A 27,134-nucleotide genomic window follows, 5' to 3' on the forward strand; every position below is an offset into this window, starting at 1 on the left:
TTGAAGGTTATTTTGTATTAGTTTGAATTTCAAACTCTTTTTTTTTCTCTGTTGGCTCTTGGCATGGCCACTTTTTAAGTACAACACTTCATTTGCATAGTAATTACAAAGTTTAACAAATAGCATTAATGTCTGAAAGAGGTACACTCCAATTAAATTACTGACAGTATTACATTACACGTTTTTAACTGCAACTTCAAAAAAAAAACAACAGGAAAGCTATTCCATCCTAATATGCTATACAGATTCCCTAAGCTCAGCAATATTTGTGCTTTAAGAAGGTAAAAATCTCTTCCTGTGCTCTTTAGTGACTTCTAAAACCCTATTCATAAATACTGATTAGGCACTATTTCACCAAAGGACACAGTACTGTTGGCACAACTCCCTACTCAGAGCCAAATAGGAAATGTTAGTATAGTAAATTAGGCCAAATGTCCTAGCTATACTGTACATGAAAGATCATCTTTAATAAATAGATGCTAATGTAGCCCTTCGATCTCTTATAGTGGTAAATGTCATCCCATGTTCTTGACTCCACAAAGTTACAAGGTAAAAAAACATGTTCAAAGAATGTATGCTATTTTGATGCAAAAAAAAGAATAAAGAGCTAATGTGAAAAAATACCATTAGTTTCTTGAAAGGGTAAACTTTCTACAATGGATGAAAAGGAAGAAAGAACAAAAGAGACAAAAGAGAAAACTGTTAGTTCTCCCCACTTGTGCCACTGCAGGGTTTGCTTGGTTTGGGTTTTGTCAAGCTCTGTTCTTCTGTGTATTCTATCCTATATATTTTAACCTAGTTTTTCTTTCTTGTCAGCTACTTCTACAGGACTTCCTTTGAACAAATTTGGCTCTATTACAAATGCAGTAGCTTTGCTGGCCTCCTATAATTCAGATATTTACCCTATGACTCAGGAATCCCAGGATCTTGGTTCAGGACAGTCTTTGAAACTGTCTTCTAGTAACCACCTGCCAGAAGTGGGGATGTGGCTCAATGGTAGAGATCACAGCTTTAATGGAAAAAGCTGAAAAGCTAAGAGATATTGGCCAGGACCTAAGTTCACCACTCCCACACCCTCCAACACACGAATAAAAGAGAGGAAGGAAGGAAGGAAGGAAGGAAGGAAGGAAGGAAGGAAGGAAGGAAGGAAGGAAGGAGGGAGGGAGGGAGGGAGGGAGGGAGGGAAGGAAGGAGGGAGGAAGGAGGGAGGAAGGAGGGAGGAAGGGAGAAAGAAAGAAAGACACAATAGCTCAATAGCTATGTACATGTGCCCATACAAGATGATATAAGTGAAATGAACTGCAGCATACAAAAACTAGAAGTTTTTCTTTGTGGTTGTTATTTTTTATTTGAAGTTATTTCTTTTTTCCTTCATCCCCCCCCCTCCCGTGGTTTATCCCCTGTTACCATTGTATCTCATTTTGATACACGATATTTGTTTATTGTGGTGAGAAAAAGGACAAAGGGTGAAGCAATGTAACAGTGTTACTCACAAGACAATATATTGGAAATGATCTTTACAGGCATTGCAGGGAGAGGGAAAGTGAGAGAAAATTGTGGAAAGGGGTAACAATGTTCCACAAGAATGTACTCACTACCTCATGTATGTAACTATATGCAATCTGTACATTACCCTGACAAGAAAATAAAATTTAAAATAAAAAGAAGCAAATAATGTGGGTTTAAGGGACTTTGGTATTATTTGCAATGAGCCTTCAGTTCATGTAATGCAGTAAGGACATTGGAACCATGCAGACATGAAGGATGACACACATATAATCAATTCCAGATAGCAAAACTGGGACTAAGTTTATGTAAGAATAGCTCAAGAAACAAGATAATTAACTATTGCGTGGAGTGAGATTGTCAAGGATATGGGGGCATTTCCAAGGACAAACTCCATTTTTCCTGAGAATGGAAGCTGTAATGTCATCAAAGCTTCCATCAATGATGGGATGATATGACGACTAGAATGTGAGTAGTCTCTGGAAACTGGGAAGACAAGGACTAGAATTCAAGAAAGTGTTTAGAGGAAGGCAGAACTTTTGAATTGATTTCATTTTTCTACAAAAGTACAGGATAAAATCATATTTAAAATGTTAAAGGTTAAAGTCTAAATTGGAAATGGTTAAAGATAAAATAATGAGAAAAAGGAAACAGTATTAAAATATCCTGTTTGTTTTAATAGGACAATAATTGGAAATACCTATAATGAAATCAAAGATTTTTCTGGAGCACTGTTATAGAGAGTCACTATTACTTCATGAAAGCCCTTAAATGGAACACTTACAAGTGCAAACTGCATTTGATGAGCATTCAACCAACAAATAGAGCTGACTTCCCTTAGATGCTTGGTGAGCAATGTTGATTGCTTAATTAATGTTGATTGTTCCAATATTTATCATTGACTTATTCTTTCAAGTGCACCAGTTATTTTGTGTTTTATGGCATTTCCACCTGCAGAAATATATTGACCAAATCATTTATTGCATCTTCTTTAGTGCAGTGATAATTGTGATTTAAAGGTTCCAGTGGAAGTGAAAGTATGTGTTTATCTTCCCTTCCAGGGGAATGAGGTACTAGTTTTTCTTCTCATGTTCATTTCTCCATCAGGCATATCCAGTTCTCTTTCCTAAACACCAAAAATGACGTTTAGGAAATCTGAATGTTATTGGATGTTAAGGTTCCATGATGAGGTGAGTCAGCTTCAAGGTAAATCTATCCCTAAGATAAGTTTTTGTTTGGAAAAGACATACTAATGGAAACCTTGAGTGTTGTCATGAGGCAGGAGTTTATCATATGCATCAGAAATACTTATTTGTTGAATAGTTACTACATCATAGGAAATTTTCTAGAACTGTGAAGAAACAACACAATAAAAAGACAAAAATCCTTTGTAATATAAGGAAGCTTACAGTTAGTAGAATTGAGAACTAGTTCACAGGAACACAGTGTATTACAGGTATGCAGACAGCCGGGAAAAAAATAGTTGGATCATAGAACTGCTAAATAAGAATCTCATTTAAAAAGTGATACAGGCTCTGGGCACCGATGATTCACACCTGTAATCCTAGCTACTCAGGAGGCTGAGATCTAAGGATCATGATTCAAAGCCAGCCCAGGCAGGAAAATCCATGACACTTTTATCTTCAGTCAGCCACCACAAAACCGGAACTGTGGCTCCAGGGGTACGGCAGTAGGATGTAAAATAAAGAGCTCATAGACAGCATCGCAGGCCTACAGTTCAAGCCCCACAACCAATAACAAAAATTAAAAAAAGTGATAAGAGGGAAAGATATGCAAGAAAGAACATTCTAGGTAAAATAACTGGCAAGGTATAGACTCTGAAACTGTAATCTCTCACATGTTCAAGAAATGGCAAAGAACACTTGGAATGCAATAAGCAAGGAATGTGAATGAGGTAAAAAGTAGTCCATGGGGTGGGAGTTTGATCTAGTGGTAGAATACTTGCCTACCATGCATGAAGACCCGAGTTTGATTCCTCAGTACCACATACATAGAAAAAAAAACTGTAAATGGTATTTTGGTTCAAGCTCTAGCCTTGAGAAAGCCCAAGGACAGGGCTCAGGCCCTGAGTTTAAGCCCCCCCCCCCCAAAAAAAAAGAAAGAGCAGTCCTAGGTCAAGACAAAAGAAGGGCTTGGTAAGTATTTTCACAAAATACTGTAGAAGGACTTTGATTTAATGTGTAAGTCTGAGTGAGAGGAAGAAAGCCATTGGACATTTGTAGCCGAATAATGACAGAACCTAGGTTAGGTTTCAATAAGCTTTTTCTCTTCTTCTTCTTCTTCTTCTTCTTCTTCTTCTTCTTCTTCTTCTTCTGCTTCTGCTTCTGCTTCTGCTTCTGCTTCTGCTTCTGCTTCTGCTTCTGCTTCTGCTTCTGCTTCTGCTTCTTATTTCTTGCCAGTTCTTGGGCTTGAATTCAGGAACTGAGCATTCTTCTTGAGCTTTCTCAAGGCTAGCACTCTACCACTTGAGCCACATCACCAATTCTAACATTTTCTGTGTATATGGTACCAAGGAAAAGAACCCAGGGTTTCATGCATTCTAGGTAAGCACTTTACCACTAGGCCATACTCGTGGTCTCAATATGCTCTTTTTGCTGTAGAGTCACACTGGTGGAAACAAAGAATCCAGAGTAGCAACTCTCCCAGCAGAGAGATAAAATACAGATGTGTTGTCTGCCTGCAAGACTGAAGGAGGAGATAACATGTGAATTTATGATGGGTCTTTGCATCTTGATTAATCATGTTGGAGTTTTCAGTAGATGATAAGGACTAAATACAGGAACATGGAACCGTGAGAATTTGTTTCTTTTTCTGAAATCATGGTCCACACAAGCATGACTTTGTGATATGTTTTAGCGGAACATGAGGACCTTACAGAAACAGATGAATGGATTTTTAAACCACCTTCAATTTTACAGTTCCTTAGGGATGATTAAGGGTTCTATCTGATCTGAGACTTCAACAAAATGCTGTAGACTAGGTGACTTATAAGCCATAGGGAATTATTTCTCACAGTTTTGGAGACTAGGTAGTCCAAGGTCATGACCCCAGAAAATTCACTGTGTATTGAGAGTTTGCCTCTCATGGATGGCCGCCTTCTATCTGAAAACTCACATAGCTGAATAGAGTCAAGGTAGCTAGAATATCTTTTATAAGGGCACTAAAGTTGCTTAAGTACCTGCAGAACACTAAAGTTGAATCCTTCTTTGTCACCCTGAACCAGGATTAACTCCAAATGGATCAAAGACCTCGAGGTAAAAGCAGATACACTGAAAGCTTTATAAGAAGGCATAGGAGATATACTAGGTTTCCTTGGCACAGGTCAAAACTTTCTTAATAAGAACCCAGAAACACAACAAATCACACAAAGTCTGGAAAAGTGGGACTGCATTAAAAGCAGAGCTTCTGTATGGCAAAGGACATAGCTAGCAAATTAACTAGAAAGCCTACAGAGAGGGAGAAGATCTTCACTAACCATATAACAGACAAAGGCCTCATATCTAAAATATATCAACAACTCAAAAAATTGAATCACTCAAAAACTAATCTCCAAAGTAACAACCATCCCATTAAAAGATGAGCCAAAGACTTAAAGAGTCTTCTCTGAAGAAGAAATAAGAATGGCCTATGGACACATGAAGAAATGCTCAACATCTCTAGCCATAAAAGAAATGCAAATCAGAACAACTCTAAGATTCCCCTGACCACAGTTAGAATGGCCAGGATCAAGGTATCTAATAACAAAAGATGCTGGCAGGATGTGGCCAGGAGGGATCTCTACTACACTGTTGGTGGGAGTGCAAACTCATTCAACAACTATGCAAAGCAATATGGCAGTTCCTCAAAAGACTAAACATAGAGCTCCCCTATGACTCAAAAATTCCACTACTTGGCATTTACCCAATGGTCCAGAAACAAGGAAATACTAAATCCACTAGCACAACAATGTTCATTGCAGCACTATTTACCATAGCAAAGATATGGAACCAACTCAGATACCCCTCAGTTGATGAGTGGATTAACAAGATGTGGTATTTATACACAATAAAATTCTATGCTGTTGTCACAAAGAATGACTTCGCCCCATTTCTAAGGAAATGGAAAGACTTAGAAAAAAATCATATTAAGTGAAGTAAGCCAAACACAAAAGAACGTAGTCTCATTGGTTTCCTTCATTTGTCATAATCTGTAGAAACCTTGGGCTCTCCTACCAGAGATTTACAATAGAGAAAAACCTAGATACATAAGACCATATAGTATGATGCTAAATGAAAGGAATTCCAGGATATAAAAACAAAAGCCATATAATGAGTGATTGTTGTCCTTAATGTACTCTCATCTCTCATCGCTTTTGCTGACCCTTGGGTATCTCATATTGTTACAGTATTTCACCTTGTTATCTGATATATTGTATATATGTTTATTTGAAATTGGATAGATAAGGGGGGAAAACAAGAGGAGTGGTGGGAGTGGGGGGAGGGAAATGGGGACCAAGACGTGAGAAAGGGCATCAATGTTTGTGAATGTTTAATTCACCTTCTATCTGGTGACTATAAAATAACACTTCTATTAATTACAATAAAAACATATGGAAAAAAAAGATTTCACTCTTATGATCCAGTCACCTACTATTCCTCAGACAGATCAGGAAGGTGATGGCTTTATATATTTATATTCTGTATTTATACACATGTACATATTTATGAGCACATATATCATGCATAAAATATATTATACATATATTTTACATATATTTACATGACTACATGATTAATATGATAAATATGTAAAGAATTTGTTGCATACCGTAAAATATATATAATCTTTACTTGTCAATTAGAAAATATATATATATGTATATGAATTTATTTATTTATTTATTTTATTGTAATTAGTAAAAGGGTTACATGATATTTGCCAGATAGAAGGTGCATTAATTCACACACATTGATACCCTTTCACATGTCTTGGTACCCATTTCCCTCGCCCCCCCACACCCACCACCCGTCTTGGTTTTCCCCCCTTCCCTATCGAATTTCAAATAGCCAAATACAAATAAATTCAATATATCAGATAACAAAGTGAGATACTATACCAATATGAGATAACCAAGGGACAGCAAAGGAGATGAGAGACAACATAGTACATTAAGGACAACAATCATTCATTATATGGCTTTTGTTTCAATATCCTGGAGGTCCTCTCAATTAGCTTCACATTATATGGCCTTCTGTATCAAGATTTTGCTCTATTGCAGATCTCTGCTAGTAGAGCCCAAGGTTTCTACTGATTATGACGAATGAGGGAAACCATTGAGCCTAAGTTCCTTTGAGTCTGGCTTACTTAACTTAATATGATTTTTTCTAAGCCTTTCCATTTCCTAACAAATGGGGCGATGTCATTCTTTCTGACAGCAGCATAGAATTCCATTGTGTACAAATACCACAACTTGTTGATCCACTCATCAACTGAGGGACATCTAGGTTGGTTCTATTTCTTTGCTATGGAGAATAGTGCTGCAATGAACATTGTTGTGCTAGTGGGTTTAGTATGTCCTTGTTTCTGGATGGTTGGGTAAATGCCAAGTAGTGGAATTGCTGGGTCATAGGGGAGTTCTATGTTTAGCCTTTTGAGGCACTGCCACACTGCTTTCCATAGTGGTTGAACGAGTTTGCACTCCCACCAACAGTGTAGTAGTGATCCCTCCTGGCCACATCCCCTCCAGCATCTGTTGTTATTCGTTTTCCTGATCCTGGCCATTCTAACTTGAGTGAGGGGGAATCTTAGAGTTGTTTTGATTTGCATTTCTTTTATGACCAGAGATGTTGAGCATTTCTTCATGTGTCTATAGGCCATTTTTGTTTCTTCTTCAGAGAAGACTCTCTTTAAGTCTTTGGCCCATTTTTTAATGGGATGTTGTTACTTTGGAGGTTAGTTTTGGAGTGATTCAATTTTTTGAGTTGTTGATATATTTTAGATATGAGGCCTTTGTCCGTTGTTTGGTTGGTGAAGATCTTCTCTCACTCTGTAGGCTTCCTAATTAATTTACTAGCTATGTCCTTTGCCATACAAAAGCTCTGCAATTTAATGCAGTCCCACTTATCCAGCCTTTCTCTGATTTGTTGTGATTCTTGGTCCTTATTAAGAAAGTTTTGACCTGTGCCAAGGAGGCCTAGTGTATCTCCTATTCCTTCCTGTAAAGTTTTCAGTGTGTCAGCTTTTACCTCCAGGTCTTTGATCAATTTGGAGTTAATTCTAGTGCAGGGTGACAAAGAAGGATCCAACTTTAGTTTTCTGCAGGTGCTTAACCAGTTCTGCCAGCACAACTTGTTGAAGAGGCTGTCTTTCTTCCATTCTATTTTTTTGGCTCCCTTGTCAAAGATTAGGTGGCCATAGGTCTGTGGTTTAATATCTGGGTCCTCAGTTCTATTCCATTGGTCTTCAGGCCTATTCCTGTGCCAGTACCAAGCTGTTTTGATAATTATAGCTCTGTAATAGAGTCTAAAGTTTTGAATTGAAATTCCTCCAGCGCTGTTCTTTCTGCTAAGAAGTGTTTTTGCTATACGGGGTCTTTTATTATTCTATAAGAAATTTTGGATTGCCTCTTGTATTTCTTTAAAGAATGACATTGGGATATTGATGGGTATTGCATTGAATTTGTAGATAGCTCTTGGCAAGATTGTCATTTTCACAATGTTGATTCTTCCAATCCAGGAGCATGGGAGGTTTTTCCATTTCCTTAGTTCTGCTTTAATTTCCTTTTTTAGGGTTTTAAAGTTTTCATCAAAAAGGTCCTTTACATTCTTAGTTAAGCTAATTCCTAGGTACTTTATTTTCTTGAGGCTATTGTGAAAGGAGTTTCTTTCCTGATTATTGTCTCGTTCCTCTCACTGTTGGCGTAAAGAAAGGCAGTTGATTTTTCAGGGTTGATTTTATAGCGTGCTACTCTTCCAAAGCTTTGAATCACCTGAAGGAGCTTGGGAGTGGAGTCTATAGGATTCTTTAAATACAGAATCACGTCATCTGCAAAGAGGGATAGTTTTATTTCCTCTTTCCTTACTTGGATCCCCTTTACGCTTGCTTCTTGCCTTATTGCACTGGCTAGGAATTCTAGTACTATGTTAAAGAGGAGTGGAGAGAGTGGGCATCCTTGTCTCATTCCTGATTTTAGAGGGAATGGCTTTAGATTTTCACCATTAAGTGTAATACTAGCAGTAGGTTTCTCATGCACAGCCTTTATTATATTGAGGAATGTTCCATGGATTCCTAGTTTCTCCAGAGCTTTTAACATAAAGGGCTGTTGGATCTTGTCAAATGCCTTTTCCGCGTCTATTGAGACAATCATGTGATTTTTGTCCTTGCTCCTGTTGATGTGTTGAATTATGTTAATTGATTTGCGTATGTTGAACCAGCTTTGCCTCCCCGTGATGAATCCAGTTTGATCATAGTGTATAATTTTTTTGATGAGTTGTTGTAGACGGTTGGCCAGTATTTTGTTGAGAAGTTTTGCATCGAAGTTCATCAAAGATATAGGTCTATAGTTCTTTTTCTTTGATGAATCTCTGTCTGGTTTGGGGATGAGGGTTATACTGGCTTCATAGAATGAGTTTGGTACGGAACCTTCATTTTCAATTTCCTTGAAGAGCTTGAGGAGTATTGGTGTGAGCTCTGCTTTGAAGATCTTATAGAATTCAGCTGTGAATCCATCTGGCCCTGGGCTTTTCTTAGGTGGAAGATCTCTAATTGCTATTTCTATTTCAGAGCTTGAAATAGGCCTGTTGAATTGGCTTAGTTCTTCTTGGTTCAATGTGGGTATGTTAATATTGGCTAGGAATTCATCCATTTCATCTAGATACTCAAATTTGTTGGCATAAAGGTTTGAGAAGTATTCCCTCATGATATTCTGGATCTTGGTAATTTCTGTCGTGATATTACCATTTTCATCTGCGATTTTGTTTATTTCGATATGCTCTCTTCTTTTTTTGGTAAGATTTGCTTAGGGCTTCTCAGTTTTGTTAATTCTTTCAAAGAACCAACTCCTTGTTTTGTTGATTCTTTCTATAGTTTTTTTGGATTCCAAATCATTTAATTCTGCTTTGATTTTAATTATTTGCTTTCTTCTACTGGGATTAGGGTTGTTTTGTTGCTCTTTTTCCAGCAGCTTAAGGTGAGACATTAACTTGTTGGTTTGCAATTTTTCCCACTTGTTGTTGTAGGCACTCAGCGCTATAAATTTTCCTCTGAGTACTGCCTTTGCTGTGTCTCAAAGGAGTTGGTATTTTGTGTGTTCCTTACTGTTAAATTTCATAAACTGTTGGATTTCTGTTCTGATCTCTTCGATGACCCATTGGTGATTCAACAATGTGTTGTTCAGTCTCCATGAGTTACAGGGTTTTCGTTGGTGGAGATGTGTGTTCAGTTCCAGTTTGATGCCTTTGTGGTCTGAGAGTGTGCATGGAATAATTTCAGTGTTTCTGAATCTGTCCAGGTTTGTTTTATGGCCTAAGATGTGATCTGTTTTGGAAAATGTTCCATGTGCTGCTGAGGAAAACGTATATTGTGTTGTTGTTGGGTGGAATATTCTGCAGATGTCTGTTAGATCTAGTTGGTCTATATAGTTGTTCAGTTCTAAGGTTTCTCTGTTGAGTTTTTGCCTTGTTGATCTGTCCATAGGTGAGAGTGGTGTGTTAAAGTCACTGACAATCACTGTATTTTGATCTATGTATGGTTTCAGTGTAAGTAAAGTTTGCTTGATGAAGTTCGGAGCTCCGGGATTGGGTGTGTAAATATTTAGGATCGTTATGTCTTCCTGGAGGAAAGATCCCTTTAGTAGTATGTAGTAACCTTCTTTGTCTTTTCTTACTAATTTTAGTTTGAAGTCTATTTTATCTGATATGAGGATGGCAACTCCAGCCTGTTTATGGGGGCCGTTAGCTTGATAGAGTTTATTCCAACCTCTCACTTTCAAAAGATGATTGTTTTTTTGGGTAAGATGTGTCTCTTGAAGACAGCAGAATGATGGCTCTTGCTTTTTGATCCAACTAGACAGCCTATGCCGTTTAATTGGAGAGTTAAGTCCATTGATATTGAGAGTTAGGATTGAGAGATATTTATTAGGTCCTACCATTTTTAAAAGCTTTTATTTGGGCCTGTGTCTTGACAGTTCTTGTGGTCCTTAGATGGTATGCTGTTTAGATGCCATTTCTTTCCCTATATTGCATTTATTTTGGTTTTCTATGTATAGAACATCTTTGAGAATTCTCTGTAGTGTTGGTTTTGTTGTGACATATTGTTGCAGCTTTTCCCTGGAATGGAATGTTTTTATTGTTCCCTCAGTTATGAATGAGAGCTTAGCTGGGTACAGTATTCTTGGTTGGTAGTTATTTGATTTAAGGGCATGACATATATGCTTCCAGTCACTTCTTGCTTGCATGGTCTCTGCTGAGAAATCTGGGGTTTTTCTGATTGCTTTTCCTTTATAGGTTACTGAACCCTTTTCCCTGGCTGCCTTTAGGATCCTTTTTATGGTTTCTATTGATCCAGTTTGGATTACGATGTGGCGGTCGGATGTTCTTTTCTGGTCAGATCTGTTTGGGGTTCTAAAAACTTCTTGTATCTGGATGGGCCTGCCCTTCTGGATGTTTGGGAAATTCTCTGAGATGATTCCCTGAAGTATATTTCCAATACCATTGACCTCTTTCTCCATGCCCTCCTCAATACCAATTAGCCTTATATTAGGCTTCCTAATTGTATCTTGGACCTCCTGAAGCGCTCTCTCATATTTCCTAGATTTGGATTGACTGATTTTCTGTTCTTTCTCTATAATAACTAAATTATCTTCAGCCCCGGAAATTCTCTCCTCTGCATTGTCTAACCTGCTATCAAAGCTATCTACTTTATTTTTCATCTTCCGTGTATATGTATTATATATATATATATATATATATATATATATATATATATTGTTGGTGGTGGCTCTTGAACACTGAGCCTGGACACTCTCCCTCATCTCTTCATTTCAAGGCTGTACCACTTAGAGCCACAGTGCCACATCTGGTTTTCTGGTGGTTAATTGGTAATAAGAGTCCCATAGGCTTTTATACCTGGGCTGGCCTTGAATCTCGATCCTCTAATCTCAGCCTCCTGAGTAGCTGGGATTACAGGCATGAGACACCAGTGCCCATAGAAAATAAATTTTAAAAGTATACCTCTAATTACAATAGCCCAAAACCTAGATACATAAGGCTATATAGGATGAGGCTAAATGAAAGTACCTCCAGGATATGGAAACAAGAGCTTTATCATGATTGGGAGGGGGAGGAGGGAGGAAAATGGGGGCAAAATCGTGAGAAGGGGTATCAATGTGTTAGAAGTAATGCTCCTTCTATCTGGCGAATATACTGTAACCCCTATGTATATTACAATTTAACAAAGTATTCCTCTAGCAGAAAACAAAGGAAAAGTTTGATTCAAATCAAAATGCTTAAAACTGAGAGGGCTATTAATTTTAGATTAAAACTGAGAGTATATTTTAATCCCATTAAATCTTCACATTGAAGAACAAAACTAATGCTGCTGTGAATAATTCTACTGAAAATTGTTGTGGGTGATGTTATCAGGATTCAGGGAAATTTCCCTATATTTAACTCTTTGGCTTAAAGTATCAATAGGGAAACATGATCAGTTTCATAATATGAACATTGTTATACACAATATGTTCATTTAGTTCCGGTATTTAAAATAAGAAATAAATTTTGTTTTCCAGATCAAGAGCCTGAGCTCCTTAGATTTTAATTTACTTTGTTAGAGATAGAATAAGGAAAAGAAGGAATTTGAACCTCCCCCAAAAATCTGACTTGAAAACAGCCTCATGTTTTCTTCTACACCAGAATATTTCTCACATGGGGCTCAGATTCACTGAAAAAGTAACCGAATATACATTGTACTTTGCATTATCTTAGTTCTTTTCTGGAGAACTAAGAACTTTTCTAAAGAATATAGAGGAAAAGAAAATAAACAAACAGATAAAACAGAAATATCTGAACATAGAAAAGATATACACAAAGAAATATAAAACTGAGGAAGAAGGACCTGGGGTTTTGTTGTTTTTGCTATTTTTTTAAAAAAAAATTTCCACTAAAAGAAAAGACTGGATTGATCTTTAAAATGAGCTATGAACAAAAAGCTTTAAATGTAGTTAATTGAAGAAAGAGTTTTCACATATAGAAAGGGAAATTTAATCTTGGTAAAGAAAAGAGATGTACCCACCATAATGGTTTAAAACAACAGCTCTGGCATTGTATGAATTCAACAGTCTTTGTGTCCTTATCTAGATTAGATGTTAAAAAAAAAAAAGCCAAAAGAGCCTAAGGACACTCAATAAGTCTTAAATTTCTTTCCTTTTAGCAAAAGGAAAAGGAAAAGTTCCTAGACCAGAGGGTGATTGTGCAAAGTTAATTAAATGACTTATGTAAAATTTATCAGACTACTTATGAGACAGAGAATACTGTGTAAATATTACTATTACTTTATATCTGTATGACTATGCTTTGATTATTCTATAGTCATTGTCTAGCATGGTGAAAGGAATGTTCTGATTAATTAGATGCTTTAGTTATTAGCAAAATTTTGCTTGTCAACTTACATTTTTCTAAACATTAGAAGATTGAATAGATATACTTCTCCATATTTCTTCTCATTCCTTATCCTCAAGTACAAGTAAAACCACGGAAATTATATCCAATAAGCATTAGAACACTGAAATATAGTAAGAAGTAAGCAAACCACCCAGGGCTCACAATTCTATTAAAATCACAGAATTCCTTTCATTTTAATTGTTGCTAATATTCCTAGATTTAGGACAGAAGAAATCAAGATGAAAATGCTAGTGAAGTAACCATTCAATTCTTTTTGGTGGCTGAAAACTCATTTGATGTAGCTTGCTCCTGGAGCTTATATGTATTCCACTTAAGAGCTTGTAGAGATACAGCAAATAACAGAAGCACCTTTCAAATGAGAACAGGACTATTTGAAGATTAAGAAAAGTACATTACATAAAAACAATGAGGAAAAGAGTTGGGTAATTGAAAACATTCGTGAGGTTTACAAATCCCTAAGAAATAGAACAGAGAGACTGTACAAAATTTAACACTCAGCAAGGAAATGAGGGATATTATTGCAGGCTTTGGAGATGGCTAAAGGATAAAACTGGAAATATGAGGCATTTAAGATCAGGTAAAAATGGATCAAGGCCTTGAAGAAAACAGTAACATAACTTATATAATCTAATATTAAACATTTTAGTTTCTCTACAACTGTTCATTAAAACTAATTCATACTGTAAAACTCTGTAAATTGGAATCTGTCATTCAAAATGGTTTTACTGGAGTTTCTGCCAAATGTTTAAAACATTGTTAATACCAATTGTTAATCATCTTGTAAAATGAATAAAAGAGGAGGGATGATTTTACCTTTCATTTCAGGAAGTTAATTCTATCTTGATATCAAAAGTACAAAAGTCGGGGCCAAGAGTTTGGCCTAGTGGTAGAGTGCTTGTCTAGCATGCACAAAAACCTGGGTTCGACTGCTTGGTACCACATACACACAAAAAAAGCCAGAAGCGGTGCTGAGGCTCAAGTGGTAGAGCTCTAGCCTTGAGAAATGTCCAAGGAAAGTGTTTAGGCCCTGAGTTCAAGCCACAGGACTGGCAAAAAAAACAAAACAAAAGTACAAAAGTCACAACAAATGAAAAGTCCAAACCATTATCCTTCCCAAATGCAGGTGGAAAACACAAAATTTCCTCAAGTTGAATGTGTATACCACAAAATCTTATCAAATGGAAAGTTTATAAAATTGATTTGTATATCATACACATACACTCAAAAACGTGTCAGGAAAAAGAAGACTCAGTCCTTAAAAATCAATCAATATAATGCACATATTGAAAAAGTAATGAAGAAAATTATTTGGACATTTAATTCCACAAGAATGATACATTTCAAAATTTAGCACCTATTAATGAAAGAAAATCAGGAAACAGATAAGAGAAAAATCTCTGGAAGTTGGTTTAAAAAAATACCTCAAATAACATTATTGCTAATTGTGAAAGACTGAATGCTTCAAGGGATAGCAGGAACAGTAAGTTCATTTTTTCTCACTATTCTCATTTAACATATGGTTGGGATTTCTTGGCTATGCATTAAGACAAGAATATGAAATAAAATGATACAAATAAGAGTATAAGATGTTATTTTTAGATAGCATAGCATCTATTTATAAAATAAATATACAGAAATGAATAAGTGAGGGAAACAATGTCAAAGCTTAAAATCAATTTTATAGAGCTGAGAGTCAGTGGCTCAGGCTATTAAAGAGGCTGAGATCTGAGTACTGAGTTTCAAAGCCAGCCCAGATATGAAAGTTCCTGAGACTCTTACCTCCATCAAAACTATCAAAAGGTCAGAAGTGGAGCTATGGCTCAAATAGTAGAGCACCAGTCTTGAGGCCAAAATCTCAGAGACAGTGCCCATGACCTGATTTCAAACCCTAAGGATCAGTACCCCCTCCACACTCTCTCTCTCTCTCTTTCTCTTTTTCTCTCTTGTACACACACACACACACACACACACACACACACACACACACACATTCAAACACACAATCAAATTCGTAAAAGTTAATCATATTTCAGTAATCATATTTCAGTGGACACACAAGTGGAAATGCATTATCATTTCTTTCTGCCCTCAAAATGAAATACCTATATAAAAATGTAGCAAAACAAAATTAATTTCATTTTGAAAACCACAGTGTACAAATAGAACAAGTCAAACAAGCTCTAAATAAATAGATATTCCATGTTGTTGCCAATACTTTCAAAATTAGTAAAAAAAAAAAAAACTTTTACACATTTCCTCCAAAAATACTGATAAGAATTTTGTAATTTATCACAATGGTTTTCCAAAGTTTTAATAAAAGGTGTAAGAAATAGAACACTCAAAACATTCCTTCTATTAAAAAGAAGAGAAAAACATGAGAAAAAGTAATCTACAAGATTTTACAGGGCAACCTGAACATTCTCCGGCTACTTTTCCTTCTGGCCTAAGTTTTCTCCTTTTCTTTCCTGAATTCTTCTGTTTGGATTTCTAATAACATTATAGTACTCCACAAGTTTTCTCACCATCTTCAGCCACATGCTCTAACTCTGGTCCATGACAGCAGGCAGGTCCTGAGCTCAACAAACGGATGCTTAGCTGAGCTCTGACATTTCTGAAAATCCAGTAAAACCCTACAGTGCAGTTTGCAGTCCCAAAATGCCTACCTTTCCTTCCTGTGGATGCACTTTGTAAAAAAGGGTGAGGGAGAGTCCAAGGACCGAATGGAAGAAATCTAGGTAGGTAAGTCTTCTCTGAAACTGTCAATGTCTCTTTAGGGCTCTCTTTGAAACAGTGGCCTTTGGGTTAAGCTTGGCTTTTTGCTTTTAATCCCAACCTTCCTGACTTTTCTCTTTTCCTTCACTTTTGCTGTTCTGGAACTATTTCAAACAGCATCAGCAGCAGTTAAACCTTGCCTCGGTATTTCTCAGGAAATGAGACACATTAATTTTTATCGTCCCTACTCTCATATGCATAGTATTTTATTTGAATTTCTAAGCGAAGGCAGTCAGGAAATGCTTTATATCTGTTTAATTCTTTGGGCTTTTTCTTGACATTCTTTATGACAGCAACCAGTTAATTTGAAAACAGCATAGCATAATGCTTCCTAGAACAAATTTGACCATCAGTTGTTTCCTTACAACATGACTATGTGCTTATATCTGAGCAAACTGTTCACATTTTGAGACGTTAATGAATAAATTGGTAATAATAATATCAATGCTACCAAATCTTTAGGATGACAAGATATATAATTTCCAGGAAGAATTTAAACACCAGCTCATCTATAATTAATATTTGATTTTCCAATTCTTTCTCAGTCCTTTCCAGCAATGCTTCCTTATGTGTGGAAGCATCCATGTATACTAGGCAGGTCTACCACTTGAGTCAGACCTAAAACCCTGTTTGCTTAGAAAGATCTTTCAGATCAAGCTTCCCCCTTTTAGCCTGGGGTCAGTCTGCACTGGAGATCTTCCTACTTCTGCCCTCTTAATAGCTTATAGATTATAATTATGAACCACCACATCCAACTTATTTTGGAAGTATGGTCTCACTGACATTTTTGCCTGGGTTGTCTCAGACCACAATTTTCACATCTTCTCCTCCTGAGATTAAACTGAGATTAAAAGCATGAATCCAAATGGTCTATCCTCAGCAATGATTCTAGCCATTTACAGTGCTTTGGCTTCTCCATTGGGGTTCTTTTGGTTTTACTAGATCATTTTTTCAAAGTATATTTATTTGCTTCAGGATCACTTCCCAAACTATCAGTTTGGTAGCAGACCACAAAGGAGTAGTATTTGTCTCATAGCCAAATGTTTAGACTGCTATCTATGGAAACACAATCGAGTTATGTGCAATATTTGTTTTATTTTCTTACATGTAAAATGAGAAGAATGAGATATCATGAGGAATAAATATGATAGCATTAAGCCCAATAAACAAATATGACCACAAAATTCCGATTGCTTTCCCTTCTTTCATTTTTTCCTTCTCATTCCCTCCCTCCTTCCTTTCTTCCCTCCCTCCTTCCTCCATTCCTTCTTTTGTTCTTTCCCTCCCTCTCTCCTTCCTCCCTCCCTTCTTCCCTTCTTCCTAGCTTCTTTTTTCCTTCCTTCTAACCTTCCTTTTCTCCTTTTTTAATTCTCCATATTTTTGCTCTGCTAAAATTGCTTTGACACAAATTAGCAAATTTAGTTTTATTTCAGTAACTCAATAAAGTTTTGCAATTTATAAGCACCTGTTTATGATGTTTTCACCACAGTGCTACAAGAAGACATCAACACTTTATATATTAAAATAAGAAAAAGGCATCGGGGAATGGGGTTCTGCATTAATGTTTTCATATGTTTCACTCACAAATTTTAAAAATTCTGAACGCTCTATCAGTATCTAATATCAGTATGTTAGGGAATCACTTAAAGTTGTAACTGCTGTGACATGTTATTAAAACAACAATAACAAAACAAAAATGGGGTCAAATGCCACACCTGTAATCTTACCTATTTGGGACAACTGTGACCTAGAAAAGACTTCTTTTCAACCAGTAGCTGGGCATAAGCTTATGGTCCTAGTTACACTGCAGGTTAAGATTGGCAGGATGGCAATTCCAGATTAGCCTGGACATAAAAGTCTGTGAGACACCATGACAAGAGAAGATGCAAGTACCTGTCATCGCAGCTACAGTAAAAAGTGGAAAATAGTAGGATCATAGTCCATGAGCATGTCGGAACAAGAAATGAGTCTCAGAAAAAAAAAGGTATGAAAGAGCATAAGACCCAGGCTCCGCAGTATAGTGACTGTCAACCTAGTGTTGAGACCCTGAGTGGAAACACTAATATCACTAAAATCAATCCTCACTCATTGAATCCATCAATAAGCATCACACAGGAACATAACTCCTGTATGTAGCTGTTTAGGAATGGTCCTAGTTTTAAAAGCAATCATAAAAGCTGAGAGAAATGAAGCCTAAATAAAATTAATAGAACAGAAAAATAAAAAAGTCCCATTTAATGAAGCATTGATACAGCTGTTGTTCCTTCTGAGACTGAAATGCGATATTAACTGTAACTACCAATTGGCGTCATTTGAGTACATTAGCCACAGAGAAGAGTAATAAATTTAGTATCAGCTTGTGTTTCCTATCGAGTTACTTACTAATGTTAGTGACAGTGGAATTACTGTGATCAAATGAACACATTTATGTGCACCTGTGTAATTTAAGTGAGACATTAAATCACAAAAATGTAAACAACAGTGTGTGGTGTTTGTCAGAAACTTCCAGGGAAAATTGTCAACCTGGACTTTATTGCTGTTCTGAGAAATAAGTGCATGCTGCTAGAGTCAGCAGCTGCCTGGGGGGGTCTAGGAAAGGCTTTGGTTTCGTTTTGTGTTGAGATACCTAACGGGATCTAACACCTGATTGCTACTGTGGGCTGCCTCAGGTGCTACCTACACATGAGGAGATCTAATTTATTTATTGGCTTGTCGAGTTAAAATATACTATGCTTTTCATTTCTTACTTCAAAACCATGCATTCATCTGGAGCAATACCATCAAGTAGAAATACACTACAAACTATATATGTAACTTAAAATGTTCTCTTCTCCATATTGCACAAGAGGAAAAGGGCATGGGTATTTTAGACTGACAAAACACCTCAATTTTCAACTGTTTCAGTGTGCACCTGGGGTGAGTAGCAGCTTTATTGAAAAGCACAGACCATCAGTACAGACAGAGCACAAGCTTGACTAGTGCAGACTTCTGAGAAAGGCAACTACAGGCAACTGTAACATGAAGCAATATTTAGAATGTTTGGGAATAGCAGTTACTCAGAATCTAAGTATTCAGGAAGCAAAGATTGAATACACTACACAAGGGTCCATTGGATAACACTTTTTATTCACTACTGTTTAAAAGACAAATTATAATAAATTTTCTGGCTACAATTTGACAATATATCAAAATCTCTAAAGCAAATTTGCTTGAGCAAAAAATTATTAAGAAATTTCCATGAAGAATTAAGTGTGAGGGCATTTATTTAAATGTTAAAAGAAAAAGGGAGCAGGGAAGCAGAGGAGTATGGCCTAGTGGTAGAGTACTTGCTTAGCAGACATGAAGAACTGGGTGCAATTTATCAGTACCACCTACAAAGAAAAAGCCAGAAGTGGTGCTGTAGTTCAAGTGGTAGAGTGCTAGTCTTGAGTTAAAAAACAAACAAAAACAAACTCAAGAACAGTTCCCAGACCTTGAATTCAAGCCACAGGATCAGGAAAAAAAATTACTAAAGTGTCAGAGTAAATAATACAGGAACATAAAATGGGCATGATCCTGTCAACAAAAAGTTTACTTTTAAAGAATATTATAGAATTTTCAACTCAGTAAATACAATCAGAAAAAAATATATTATCAATTTAAATTAAAATGAAAGCTAATCAGATTAAGTAAATAAAAAATAAAAATTATACACTAATGCCTATTGGATTGGGTTATTTTGCCACATATCTTTAAAGTTGTACAACTTTTCCATTAGTGCTTCAATTCACTTGAAATGTAATCAACTACCTTATAAATGATATTGAATCAATAAAAATTGAAAAGCTTTATGTTGCCTTAATGAAAACAAAAGTTAAAAACCAGATATAGTATGAGAAATGTTCTTCCATTTAAAAGTTATTCAATAACTCCACATGTACAAAATTGTACATCAACTAAAGGAAATGATTCTTTCTCAGTAAATAGTGTGAGAAGATACGGATGATATAAAGAAACCGGTGTTCATTTCAACTTGTAGTGTGAGAACTTTGTGAACAAGATTCTCCTCACCTTAAATTAAAGCTAGAGTTTGTATTGCGTTTCAATAGCATCATACATGAAAGATGTTTTAGGACCCACCCAAAGAAAGTTCTGTTTGACCAAATAATAACTTATTTATGAAGACTAATTATATAATAATGAAGCCATTTTTAAATGGCTAGATGCTATAAACTGTGACATATTCAGTACCAGTCTGGCACCCATTTGATGTATTCTTCCTGGCATTGACAGTACTGGAAAACCTGTTAAGCATGTACTGATCTTAATCCATAAATCTCATCTCAGGTTCAAAGCTACAAGATCTAGAGGGAATTTGTGTAAGCCCAAACAAGTCAGAAGAGACTTCATCCATTGCTTATGTCTCTTATAAACAGTATCAAATATTATTCAAAATAATTATTTTGTTATTTGTTCCTAGTAGTGGAGACTCAGTGATTCATTTTTCAATTTGGGAAGGAAATTGTCAATATATTTTTTTATTGTCGGGATAACATATAGAGGGGTTACAGTTATATTCATCAGGTAGTAGGTGCATTACTTCTCAAACACTGATACCCCTTCTCTTGTTTTTGTCCCCATTTTCCTCCCCCAACTCCTCCCAATCATCTTGTTTCTCCCATTCCCTTTCCTATTAGGAAATTGTCAATTTATATATTGAGCATTATAAAGCAAAAGTTATGTCATAGATCAAAATAGCAATTTGATTACATACTTGTATCTCCATTTTCTTCAGGCATCATGTCCATTAAGGATGCTTTCAAGGTCCTTGTGACATTATCAATCTATTAATCATCTTATTCCATTGTACAGACAGACTCTGCAGGAGGTATTTGATCTAGAATGATTTAGTGACCTCTCTCAAATGGCAAAGATGGAAACTTAAAAAAAAATACCAAGCTTAATAGTAAGAGGGTAGATTAACCTTTATGGCTTCTGCATCAAAATTATGCTGTTTAGTTGTCTCAGCATGCAGGGAACAAGAATAATAAGAAAAAGAGGAAATCATTGACTAACTCATACTGACAGAGGATGCCTTCAATACTTTTTGACCAAGTTAGTATATGGCTACCTCCATCATCATTATACATTACAAAGATGTATGCTTTAAAAAATAATATTGAAGGGCCAAGAGTTTGAGCTAGTGATAGAGTGCTTGCCTAGCATGCACGAAAACCCAGGTTCTACTACTCGGTATCATGTACGTAGAAAAATGCTGGAAGTGGTGCTGTGGTTCAAGTGGTAGAGCTCTAGCCTTAAGAAAGCCCAAGGACAGTGCTCATGCCCTGAGCTCAATCCCAGGACTGGCAAAGAAAGAAATAACATTAAAGAGCTTTTAGGACTAACAGTCAACCAAAATATTCAAGGATTCTTAGCATTTATCCAGTCATACATTTTCAGAATATAGAGCAGAACTCAGAATCAAATGGTCAAAACCTAGTGCCAGCTTTCCATTTCCTTGGGATTTAGCTGATGTGATTAATTTCTAGGTGCTGTTGTAAATTCTGGTGAGGTAAACCGACTCACTCATATTCCATGCAAGCATTACTTTGGGTTTATTGCCTCATCCTTAAATCTTAGAGTTGCCTGGATATATATGTCATCATAAAGGTCTCCACAAGTATGTCTACAGCAGAGATTTACAAATCCCAAGTGAGAAAGGAATTTCCCTCATTTCCCCTTGCTTCTTTGCACCAGAAAGATTGGACAACTTCCATGTTTCTGAGTTCTATCTTTGGTTTAAAACACAAGATACTGCCTGTCATTGCTCTGAACTCTATTCAAATATGGCTACATTAGGAGGAAGAGTCACATTGCATCCTACTCTGCAGGGAAAATATACCTACAAATAACACTAATGCAGACACAGACTATGTTTCAATAACCATGGAATTTCCAAAAGGATAAAACTCCTGCTTCACCAGAAGAGGTAAAAATCAGACAATTTATGCATCGATATAGGTACTCATAATTAAGGCTGAAAATAGAACTGGAAAATTTAAGCCATTATCTAACTGGAGAAAATTTCTGAGTTAAAAAGATAGTCTATATATTCATGATATAATGTTGAAAGCCATTTAAGACTGTTTTGAAATATATTTATTAATGCACTATGTGCTATATGTTACATGTTCTAGTATGTGATCTATTCATAATAATTGATACAAAAAATATTAATGAAGAGTTGACTTCCATTATTGATGGCATTTATGTTCTAGGAAGTCACTACATGCACTTAACTGGCAAGTATTAAATCATTATTCTCCAAGGGAACTGTCTCAGAAATATTCATATCATCTGAATTATGATCCAAAATCTTAAAAACAGCTCATCCTAAAATATTCTATTTCTCCATTTTGCAAAATAGTCAATGAGTTCTAGACAAGTGAAAGGATTCCCATGAGACTGTCCCCTCACAGATGCCACAGTGAGAATTTGAATGCTGTCCATGTGGGCCCACATGGAGCTTTAAGCCATGCCTTGCACAACCTCCATTGGCTTCAAACTCTGGTTGAGGTCATGCAATAATTGGGACAAGAAAGCCTTTTCTCCCTCAGCTAGAAAGTTGTGAGACAGCCAATTAAATGTTTCTTTCTTCTGTCTGCATGTGTTTACTAAATTACTGATAAACAATGACAACATTAATTCTAGTTTATTAGTGAACTTTAATAAGTAGATGAACTTCATATTTTTGAGATAACATATATCTTAAGTGCATTTTTAAAAATTCAAATTAAATTAAAACTGTAATTGAATTATCCATCTTGGAGTAGCCCCATTTAAATTATATACTGCAGCTGATCAGAAGCTGTTCATTTCAGGCCCTACAGAAGAAATTTTGAAAGTAAATGGAGAAAAGATATTGTAATTATTTTCACTGAACACTTTTAATTTTTGTAATTGTAACATTTTGTGCAGTGTTATTGCCATGTTGAATGGTTCAGTGTGAATGTATGTGTGATTTAAGTGTGCATATATGTGTGAATTTAATTTTCATTGCCATGAATAGAATTTAGAATGGAAAAGTGAAAAGTAAAAATTTTAAAAATATCCATAAGTAGCATGCCAACAATACAGTTAATTACTTTGGTAATGCTCTAAGCATTACATGGAAATGACTGATTTTTGCAGAGGTAATTTCTTTTCAGGTTTGATGAAAGTACAATAAAACATCTTTGGTACATTCAAACCTATTTCTAACTTCAAAGGGCAGAGCAGCCTTGGTGTTGGCACAGTTCTTGCAGGCAGCTGGGTAAATTGACTACATAATGAGTCCTTGGCTGTCCCTAACCAAAACTTTGTTGGACAGGTTCATTTACAATCCTCAAACAGAATGACCTTCCATCTGGCTTAATGGCCCCTGGATTGTTGCAAATGTGACCTGACATTTCCTTATGGGAGGAGTTATTAAATTATATCACAGAACACAATAATATAATTTGGTTTCAGAGCCTAAGTGAAAGTGATAGTCCAGCAGATTAAAATGTAAAATTCCTTTGCAAAATTAAGTTATTTATAATCTGATGCATACCCCCTTGTTTTATCTGCCATATAATAGAATTACTTTGTTCAGTACAGAAGTTGCACATACTGACTGTGCTGACAGAACAAAAAACATTTGCAGAGGAGAAAGAACTTCAATGAGAGGGTAACTTAACTTACTTTTATAGTCATCTTTGTGAAATGAAATCACTTGTATTTTTTTGCTTTTCTTTTCCTAATGGAATTGTTCCATTAAGCTGCATGTATCTCCTCAGCCTAATAGTATTAGACATACCAAACACTGTGAGCCACAATTCCTTAATTCATCCTGCACTGTCTGCCTTGAGATGACTAACACTAATATATTTTAAAATGGGGCTATCATCTGTTTAGCTGTTTCCACCACTTGTGATTTAGTGGAATGTAAACCAAAGTCTCATTCATTATTCTACTAGACATTTGAATTATTATCTGTGCCTCTTTACTAGTCTGGACATATTCCAAAGACTAATAAAGCAAAAAAGAAGCATATATTTTATCAGCATTTATGCATAATGTAAAATTTCCCTTGGTCAGATATTTTGCTATTAGAAAGAGGAAGATTCAAAGGTAGAATTTGCTTATGAAGATGTAGAATTTCTATTCTTTTGTAAAAAATTGTTTATTAGTTGTACAGAGGCTTCACTGTGATTTTTTGTACATTCCATATAGTGCTCTTTTTTTGCCAGTCCTGGGCTTGTACTCCGGGCCTGAGCATTGTCCTTGGGCTTTCTCAAGGCTAGCACTTTACCACTTGAGCCACAGCACCACTTCTGGTTTCTTTTCTATATATGTGGTACCAAGGAATTGAACCTGGGTCTTCGTGAATGCTAGGCAAGCACTCTACCACTAGACCAAACTCCTGGCCCAGAGAGTGCTTTTTTTTTAAATTACCTCTTACACAAGTCATAATGGGGTTCCTTATTCAATTTCATACATGTGTGCTTTGATCAATTCACCCACCTATCATTCTTTTCTTTGCCTTCATACTGTGGCCCCTAAGTAGTCAAAGGCAGGCCATTTGTTTGGTTTGTCTAGATTCCTCATATGAGAAAACATGTGATGTCTAAATGTCTATATTTGGCATATCTATCTTAACATGCAATCTCTATTTCCAAATATTTTCTTACAAATTATATGATTTCATCCTTTTTATTGCTAAACAATACCCCTACAGATATACACATATAGATATAGATATATGTTTATCTATACATATATATGCATATATCATGTATACATATATAATCACATTTTCTTTATCTACTCATCAGTTTATTCACATATAAACAAATTCCAAAATTCGGCTCTTATGATTAGTACTGCCTTGAACACGGACTGGCAGATGTCTCTATTGTGCATTCAAACAATGTAAATAGTATGCAATAGAGATACCTGCATACCTAGTCTAATAGAATTTCTGGTCTAACAATTTCTACGTAAGTTTCTAGAACTTCCTTTCTTTCTATCTTATTTAACTTCATTCTGCTCATTAACGAATACTACTTATTTGTCATCCAAACAGGTTTAGTTGGCATTCACTAATCAGGCACTATAACTGAGCTTTTTAAAAATGAAGGTTGCAATAGAGACACCATTTATGTAAATTAAAATCTGATATGGATTTGCTCAGACTGAGACCCATTTTGATTCCTGTATGGATTATAGACATGGCTAAAATATCCCTAAATCCACTGGCATCTCACTAGAAATCAGTGACAGAGTGTTGGGATTTTTAGTCCTTCTTGCCTCCTGACCCACAAGAGGGGCAGAGAGAACACGCCCCCACTAAGACTAGACCTAGAAAGGTTAGAGCCAACTGGCCGCCTTCACCCAGCCCTCCCTCGCCAGAGGGAAGACACAGACGCGCCAGGGAGACTGTCACAGCAGAACTCGTTTATTCTGGAAGTACATTGGGCTAAAATAGGATGCAGGAGCCAATCAGCATAGAGGTGGGAGGTAGGTGCTGTCCCCGAGAGGGCGGCAGGGCCAATCCCAGAGTTAGAGGTAGCCTTATTTTACATTACAAACCACAGCCAAACCTCCCAACGAAGTGACAGGCTGGTTGGATCTCAAAACCAGGAAATGAGCCCTTTTTGCTGATGTGACATGCCCCACAAGAGAGCACCTACTGTGTATCCTGCAGGCATTTCTTCATCCAACCACCTAGCTGTCCCTACTAAATAGACACTATTTTTCCTCTTTTCATTTGAGGAATTATGGTGACAAATATATGACATCACTTTTCCAAGGTCATGAGGCTAAAAGTCTGACCAATTATGTACTATCGCTAAAGATTCTGATTCCAGAACAATTTACTCATGTCTACACCTGTCCTTGAGCAGCTCACCAACACCCATGTCCTCATCTACAATGGAAACTTCAACATCTTTCCAGGGAATTGCTGTATACCACTCTACCATCCACACCAATCACAGTTCTGTATTAAAAAACAGGAAGATCCAAGTCCTTAAAAGCAAACATTGGCATCAGTAAGAACAAACAAATTTACTTCCATTAATGTCAGTCCCAATATATTTAATTCTTCTTCCATCTGTCTTTCAACTTCAATGCTTAGAGCTTTAACTCTAAGATTAAAGCTAGTTTCTTATATTAAATCTTCCCTCATTTAGCAGTATTTACCAGTGGATGCATCACTTAATCTAATTGGGCTTGTCCATATGAATCCAAATAAGGTTACAACTGGAGGAAAAGATCAAATTCATGTAAAATCATGGATATATTGCCAAATAATATTTCTCTGTTCCCCATCACAAGGTTGAGTGACTCAATTTCTCCTGATAACATGTCTTCTCCCATCAAAATTTGTCTCTGTCCCTATCTTTGTCTCACATTCTCTCTCATCCTCTCTCTATTTCTCGCACTCATACATGTTCATGTGCACACATACACACATGTGCAGCACACATGCTTGCTTTTTTTTTTACAACATTTTCCTTTTCCTTGATTCCTTTTTTTCAAGAGCTAAATATTAGCTCTGCAGGAAAAAAAAATCCCAGTTTTAAAATGGACTATTAACATCCTGCAAGCTTCACTGTGCCTTCAATAGCCTATTTTACTGCACTTTTATTCATCCAGACTGCAGCATTCAGGCCTTAGGAGTTCATGCATGTTTCCTCTCCAGCTTCTATCCACCTTGTTAACTTCCACCTTGTTACTTATTTCCCATGGCACCTTGATATCCTTGTTGCTGTTTTTCAAAGAATTAATAAAAATCTTAATTTGATTGGTGTTGATTCTTGCCATAGAAGTTGCACAGGAGCTAGCAGAGGATTACAATAGTGCAAAACCTAGGTACATAAGGTCATAAAGGATGAGGCTACAGGATATGGAAATCTACAGGATATGGAAACAAGAGCTTTATCTTGTGTGGTTGTTGTTCTTAATGTACTATGTTATCTCTCATCTCTTTTGCTATCCCTTGGTTATCTCATATTGTATCTGACTTTCTTACCTGGCACATTGTATATATGTTTATTTATTTATTTGAATCAGGAAAGGGAAGGGGGGAAACAAGATGATTGGGAGGGGGTGGGGAAATGGGGACAAAAACATGAAAAGGGGTATCAATGTGTGAGAAGTAATGCACCTACTATC

Source organism: Megascapheus bottae, chromosome 3 (genome assembly GCF_031878675.1).
Source record: "Megascapheus bottae isolate mThoBot1 chromosome 3, mThoBot2.hap1, whole genome shotgun sequence".
NCBI classification, from domain to species: Eukaryota; Metazoa; Chordata; class Mammalia; order Rodentia; family Geomyidae; genus Megascapheus; species Megascapheus bottae.